The sequence below is a fragment of the Colobus angolensis genome, unplaced genomic scaffold (genome assembly GCF_000951035.1).
Source record: "Colobus angolensis palliatus isolate OR3802 unplaced genomic scaffold, Cang.pa_1.0 Scaffold68, whole genome shotgun sequence".
Lineage (NCBI taxonomy): Eukaryota > Metazoa > Chordata > Mammalia > Primates > Cercopithecidae > Colobus > Colobus angolensis.
The window spans coordinates 3,770,451-3,778,876 of NW_012120487.1; the positions used below are offsets into that span (position 1 = coordinate 3,770,451).

At 35.0% G+C, this 8,426-nt stretch overlaps 1 protein-coding gene and 1 pseudogene across 2 annotated transcripts in view; one reads left to right on the forward strand and one right to left on the reverse strand.

Moving 5' to 3' along the window:
- Positions 1–8,426, reverse strand: part of FAF1 (Fas (TNFRSF6) associated factor 1) — a 535,277-nt gene that overhangs the window by 406,858 nt on the left and 119,993 nt on the right. The window lies entirely within an intron of this gene.
- The window catches only part of LOC105500723, a 5,700-nt pseudogene continuing 1,237 nt past the window's right edge, over positions 3,964–8,426 (forward strand).

Below are 8,426 nucleotides of genomic sequence, written 5' to 3' on the forward strand. Positions count from 1 at the left end.
TCTCGGCCTCCCAAAGTGCTGGGATTGCAGGCATGAGCCACTGCACCCGGCCGGATACTCCTGTATACAATGTGTCCCTTAAAAACACAAAGCACCTCTATCATCCCTTAAAAAACAAAATCAAATCATAAAGGCATGTACAGCTTTTTAAACGTATTTTGGTATATCACAACAGGATGGTTTTATGGACTGAATCATCTGTGGTAAAGCCTGCAGATACCATCAGATGGTGGATGTTTCTTTAAAAAATAAAATAAAATGAAGAATCTATATTTGAGGATATTCATCAACTGATATTTTCAAAGCCCCGAATTGTTTAACAAAACATTTTATCCTATGAAACTCATGTAAACTATAGGATTAACATATAATATTACATTAACTTATAATTTTACATGTTAATGTAAAATTTTACATGACTTTTAATTTTACATATTAATGTAAAAGTGTAAGTTATAAATATATAATTATATATAATTTTATATAAGCTGTGTTTTGTTATAAATATATATAATTTTACATGAACAAGTCTGCATGTAGAATTATAAATTTAAGATATACATATTTTATATAATTATAAAATTAAATTATAAATACACATTATTCTGCAATTTTTCTAGAAAATATCTGTGACAATCAGCTGCTCCCACAGACGTTACTGGGTTTTGCAAATATAAACATTCTAAATAATGTAATTTCCTCTCAGAGAAATAACATGCAGAGGATTTTATTTTGAAAACTCCTTAAATGTGATAACTATAAAAAATACATCACTATTACTATTAGATTTAGTGCCGGGCACAGTGGCTCAAGCCTGTAACCCCAGCACTTTGGGAGGCCGAGACGGGTGGATCACGAGGTCAGGAGATCGAGACCATCCTGGCTAACACGGTGAAACCCCGTCTCTACTAAAAAAATACAAAAAAACTAGCCGGGCATGGTGGCAGGCGCCTGTAGTCCCAGCTACTCGGGAGGCTGAGGCAGGAGAATGGCGTGAACTCAGGAGGCGGAGCTTGCAGTGAACTGAAATCACGCCACTGCACTCCAGCCTGGGTGACAGAGCGAGACTCCATCTCAAAAAAAAAAAAAGATTTAGTAATAACTCTTTCAAAATTGTAACAATAAAAGTATCCAAATCAGATTCAAATTTAACTCCAACCAATCTATCAGATGGTGTTCTTTCTACACTAACACTGGAAGCTGAATATATGTTTCCAGTATTCACTATCAAATTATAAACACCTAAGATCAATGTTTGTGACAAAAACACAAGGGGGAATATATCCAACTTAGTTGTGCTACCAGGCACACGTATGACCTCAGGTACTGCTTTTTTTGATGTGATTGGAGCACAAAGAATTCTACTGCAAGAAGCAGAGAAGTTTTATTCATAAAAAGAAATATATATTTATTATATTTCTTACCCTACTGCTTGCTTAATGACTGCATTTTTTATTGGCAACTGTGCAAGAAACGCAGAAAAAAAGGAGTTCATTTCATTTCTACTATTATTTGTATAAACAAGAAAAAAAAATCAAGCTACTGCCTACTTATGAGATGCATTTGCTTGCGTTAGTTTATAATGGTGACACCAACACCAAGCAAATGACTACTATCAAATGGTCACGCACTCCAAGTTCACATACTCTTGCTAAAAATTCGCAATATTTGTTTGATATGTAAAGAAGTCTGGTATTAATAGACTTTAGTCTTGTTTCATATTTATAAATTACTATTTCTCCAGGTGCTTTATTCAACCAGAATTTCATAAGGCCATGATCACTAATAATAGCCTGACAAGAGAAAAAGATGTCAGTAAATAAAAGTAATAAAGAAAGGGCCTATATACTGTTGATTGGATTTTGCTAATTCCAACATTTTATGCTTTCACAGGAAGCAAGAGTGAGGAGTTCTACACAGGGAGACTTATGACCTATCAGGTCCTTATAATACCTATTTCAAGATGGCTACAAACCTGTTTAACCTTCAATACCAGAAAATAGTTTGACAAAAACTAGTAATTGAAAAAGGAGAGAGAAAAATATCTGGATATGGCACACTGAAAACAAATACATTACAAATCAGATTCTACTACAGCCATCCCAAGATACTTGAAAAAGAATAAAAGAAAAAGAATTTCAAAAAGCTAAGGCTTTTCAAATTTAATCAACTTCCAAACATACAAAGCCTAGTTTCTGACTCCTTATACTTCAATATTATCAACAAACCCATTCCTCAAAGCCATAGCATAATATCTCTGTATATCTAACTGATGTTCAATAAGGGACAAGGCAATTTAATAAGGAAGGAATAATCTTTTCAAAATTGGTGCTAAAACAACTGAATATCCATTTGGCAGAAAAAATAAAAAAACTTCAAACCTACACTCACACCATACACAAAAATTACCTCAAAATGTATCATATACCTTAACATAAAAGCTAAAAACTGTAAAATTTCTAGAAGAAAACATAGGAAAAAATCTTTATGGCCTTGGTTAAGGAAAGGATTTCCCACAGAGGACAAGAAAGTATAAATAATAATTCATAAATTGAATTTTATTCAAATTAAAACCTTTGACTGTCAAAAGACCCCACTAAGAAAATGAAATGGCCAGCCACATACCAGAAATGTGTTTATTCTACAAATACATGACAAAAGACTAGTATCCACAATATATGAAGAACTTCTATAACTCAGTAAGAAGAAGAAAATCTAAATATTTTACAAAATCTACAAAAGATTTTAATAGATACTTCACCAAAGGAAAAAAAAATAGATGGCCAGTAAGAATACAGGAAGATTTATAAGGAATCTTCCTGTGACAATGGAAATGTTCTATACACTGCTAAAGGTATTAAATACACAGACGTATAGAACTGTCAAAAAACATGTAACTATATACTTTAGATTTATGTATTTCACTTTATAAACATTATAACTAATAAAAGTATTCCATAATGACCAGTGTTAGCAAAGACCACACTGTTATCTATATATTGGTATACTTCTCAGGCACAACCAGGCAATTCATATCAAATTTGACTAAGCAATTTCACTTTTAGGAATTTATCCCAAGAAAATTGTCAGACAAGTAAATATAAGGGTATTTACTGCATCACTGTTTTACTTATGGTAGAGAAAATTACAGAGCCTACATTTACATTAATAGATTAAATAAATTATAACATCTCCTATAATGAAATACAACTCAGTCAAGAAAAAAATGATCAAATGGGTTACTGAAGTTAAGACTGGTACTGATGCCACATATTACTGAGACTGGAAGTCCATCAGGACCCAGTCCCTTCACACATGAATGCTATTATTTGATAAAAATAGCTAACAGTGAACACAAACTGTAAGAGTGGTAACAGTAACCTTACATTCCAACAACAGCACTACTATGGCCAAAGATCTGGCGCAGCAATGGCTCCACTACAGCACTAAGAACAAGATTTAAAAGAAGTTTCAACAACAGCACAGGATAGTGAATGAAAAAGATCCTTGCTGATACTGATTTCTAAATCCCCTTGACACATATATACAAAATTTTGTCTTCAACATTTATATATTTTCTCTCATCTACAGGCTTCAAAATTTTTAAGATATTTGTGACCCAAAAGAGTTTAAGATAAATTGGTATGTATGTACACATGCTTATATATAATCACAGGAAGAAAAAAAGACTAGAAGGAAACATACCAAAGTGCCAAAAGTTGTAGTGTAAGATGGTGACTTTCTCCTTTGTGTTTCCATATAGTTTTAAATTTTTCAATAATATCCATGTATGTTCATGCATTAAAACAAAATACATTAAAAAAAAAAAAAAAACCAGTAAACTCAGAAGAAATACAGAATAAACCAAGCCTTTTTTTCCCATTTCTTTCTTTGCCTTTAGGGTTGTAGTAAAAAGGAAGATAAAGGCCTAAGCCTTTGACTAGCAAAGAAAAGAAAGATATGATGTTATCTGAAAAACAACATTTTGAAGTGGCCAATGTGTTAACATGGTAAGAAATGAAGATAATTGTAAAAAATAAAAAGCCAGATAGTAAAATTTTTTAAAGTTATTAAGGTAAAAAGAAAAACTCAGATATGGGGCATAAAATTTTTAAGGAGATCAATTAAAAGTATGGCCTGAATAAATTAATGATTCCAAAACTTCACTTTAACTATCAGTTTGTTTCCCTTCCATCAACCTTCACACCAGTTGCTAAGCAATAGCTGCCTAAGTGCTGGACTGTTATACTTCCTGACTAACTAGGAATGCTGGATCATTACATTTCCAGACTAAGAGTTTTGAACTCTGTTACACTTCCTGACTGACCAGGAATGCAAGGGCCTCATTATACTTTCTAACTTACTTGGAATTCTGAACTTTATTTCTTCTTACTGACCAAAAATTTAAGACTCTGTTATACTGTAAGTATATTAAGAGTCATTACCCTAAGCAGGAGTGTTGGATCCTCACAAACTAGGAGTACTAACCCTTTCACATTGACTAACTAAAACCAATCATTTCATTCTCATGTAAAAACTCTAGATTTTGAGTTCCTAGGTGGATGCAGCCCAAATGGTGAAAGGGAGGTAGGTAGATACCAAGAAAAAGAGCCAAGAGTCTGAGTAATTACTTCCCTGAATCAATAATTAGTTTTTAGCTTGCCATTTGAGGTCTATATTAAGAGAACACCATTTTGTAATCCAAACCAGTATAATTTTAGATCATTCTTAAGCAAGTATTTTAATATTACATGCATTACTGAAAAAATCATTTTGGATTATGAATTATCAAACTAAAATATTCTTGCCACACACAAAATTCTTGTCTACAAAGTCCTATAAAACCAGACCCCTACCTCTGCTTAGTCTTCTCCTCTAAGCACACTCCTTTGCTCACTATACTCTAGCCACATTAGATTTCTACCTCTTTTTCCAACACGTTTGCTCTCACCTCAGCGCTTTTGTGTTTGCTTTTCCTTCTGTTTTCACAGTGCTTTTTCCTCAGATCTTCACCTGGCTGGCTCCTCATTCTCACATTTCAGCTAAAATGCTACCCCATAAAATAACCCTACCTGACTCTACAATATAAAATAATCCCCTCTATATCTTTAGTCATGCTATTCTACTATTCTATTTGGTTTTCTTCGTGATATTTATCATATTATAAAATTACACTGTATATTTATAAATTTACTTTTGCAGATTATCTGACTCCCATCTGCTCAAGAATATAAAACCCAATAAGACTGTGGATTTTGTCTTGTTCACTGCTACGTCCCCTGTGCCTAAAACAGCGCTAGCACATAGTAAGGGACTCAACATAATATTTGAATTCATACATAAGAGAATGAGATAAACTCATTTTGGACTTACTAGCTTTATAAACTATCATGGCAGGTGACAGAAATAGAGATGTTATCGAATGCCAACTATCTTTCTCTAAAACCAAAACCTAAATGTGCTACTTCAACATTCTACTAGTGATCACAGAACTAATTTTTTTTAAATATTGAGAGCTATATGTCACATATTGATAAGAGGGTTTGCCTATGGTTTCTGACCTAATTCTTTTTCTTCATTTTATGGACATATAATAGCTGTATATATTTATGGAGTACATGTGATATTTTGATACAAGCATACAATGTACAATGATAAAATCTGGGTAATTGGGATATCCATCACCTCAAACATTTATCATTTATTTGTGTTGGGGACACTCCAAATCTAGCTATTTAAATATATACAATAAATTATTATTAATTATAGTCAGTCTATCGTGCTACAGAACATCAGAACTTATTCCTTCTATCTATTTTTGTACACATAAACCAACCTCTCTTCATCCCCCACTCCCTACCACCCTTCCAGCCTCTGGTTACCACCATTCTGTTCACTACCTCAATGAGATCAACCTTTTTAAGCTCTCACATATAAAAACATGCAATACTTGTCTTTCTGTACCTGACGTTTCATTTAACAGAATGTCCTCCAGTTCTATCCATGTTGCTGTACATAACAGGATTTTATTCTTTTTAAGGCTGAATGATATTCCATTGTGTGTGTGTGTGTGTATTGCATTTTCTTTAATTCATTCATCCTTTGATGAACATTTAGGTTGATTCTATATCTTGGCTATTGTGAACAGTACTGCAATAAGCATAGGGGTGCAGATATCACTTCAAAATACTGATTTACCATATTTTGAATATATTCCAGCTGTGAGAACTGCTGAGTATATGGTAGCTCTTTTCATTTTTTGAGGAACCTCCATACTGTTTTCCATAATGTCTGTACTAATTTATATTCCCACCAACAGGGTATAAGTGCTCCCCTTTCTCTGCATCCACCAGCATTTGTTATTATCTGTCTTTTTTATAGTAGCCACTTTAACTAGGGTGAGATGATATCTCATTATGGTTTTGGTTAGCATTTCCCTGATAATTAGTGATGCTTAGCATTTTTTCATGTATCTGTTGACTATCTGTATGTCTTCTTTTGAGAAATGTCTATTCAGATCATTTGCCCATTTTTTTAAATCATAGTATTTGTTTTTCTGCAGTTGAGTTGAATTCCTTATATATTCTGGATTTTAATCCCTTGTCAGGTGAATAGTTTGCAAATATTTTTGCCCATTCTACAGGTTGTCAATTACAACTGATTTTTAAGATGCTTTGAAACAAACATTGCTACAGGGAGAAATATGTGTACATGGAAGATACTTAGATATTCACTTTTTCCTGCTAAACCTGTACATAATTCCATAAACCTTAATATACTGTTCGAGGCAGACACTATTAATGGCCTTTGCGCACAGCAAAATATAACTGAACAGAATTGGTTTAAGTGTTAAAACTGTTTGTCATCTCTAGTATACTGGAATCTGAATCTAGAGCCCGAAGACCTGGGCTCCAAGTTTTCGTCCCACAGCAGTGTCAACATAATGATGGAGCCAAGAAACTGATTCAGGAAAAATGAATACAAAGAATCTGGAAGACAATGTGAAGGTGGTAGCATCAATAAATTAGAGATGCTACTGCGCTTCAAGTATTTTCCAAGTCAGGTTACGGGTATGAGATGGTGTGAGAAAAGAGGGGTGCCTGAAAATAAGATTATAAAGGAGGTGGCAGCGATTGGTAATGATAAAGTTATGGTCAAGATTATAACAGAGGTGCCCTGAGCAAGATAAATGTTTGAAAAGCTGCGTGGAAGAAAAGGTTTTAAGTACCAAGGAACAGCGATTCCAAATAAAGGCTTAATAAAAGAAAAATAAAGGTGTAATAAAATAAAAGGTACAGAAATGTAAAATGTGGTGGGACTTCCAGCTAACTTAAGTCAACAGTGACTGCTTACTGTCATCCGATATCTCCATCTGTCTCAGTTATCAATTTATTGACTCTCAGATCCAAAAGCATCTTCCATTATGTTCTGATTTAAGAAAAAAAAGAAAAATCTCTTTAGATCTCTCTCTCCTTTAAAGTAAGGATGATATTAACCTTTCTCTGTAAAAGGCACTGAAAGGACACTGCAGAAGAAAGATGTTCACCTGCAGTTTCTGGCCGCAACTTGGAAGCCAGCAGTATGAGCGTGAGCATATCCAGTATTCTCAGCCATGGGTTCAGAACACCCTCTCTCTGCAACCTTGCAGTCTTAGCCTACCAATAACCTTTGCATGGCCTTCTCAATATGCAAATAAGTGTTCAAAGGCCTCCTGTCCACCCACTAGAACTCTGACTTCCTCTGTAAAACCCTGTACACATCCTGCCTGTGGTTAGAGGGTTAGCACCAGGCTACTACTCCTGCAAATTGCCCACCCCCATGTGCAGTCTGTCCATGCACAGAGGGACCCCATACTCTCTGCAAGCCCACTGTGTACCTACTCTTCTGCTTGCTGATAGGCTTCCCCACCTGCACAGAAGATGCTAACTGCTTGTCTAGGGACTACGAACCAGGCCTAGCCTGGTTTGCCAAACCAGTGAACATCTTTTCTATTCGGTAAGCTGAACTACATATTCAGCAAGATGTGAATCCCTTCTAAGTTTGCCCTTCCTTAGGACAATTTCTTGGGGGAAATTTCCTGGGAGAAATAAACTTCAAACGCAACCCAACTCAAAATTATACTCAAATTCTTAGCATACATAAAGGGAGACTCATGGCCAGGCGTGGTGTCTCATGCCTGTAATCCCTGCACTTTGGAAGGTCAAGGCAGGTGGACCACCTGAGGTCAGGAGTTCAAGAACAACCTGGCCAACATGATGAAACCCCGTCTCTACTAAAAATACAAAAAATTAGCTGGGCGTGGTGGGGCACACCTGTAATCCCAGCTACTCAGGAGGTTGAGGTAGAAGAATCACTTGAACCTGGGAGACGGAGGTTGCAGTGACCAAGACTGTGCCACTACTGCATTCCAGCCTGGGCAACAAGAA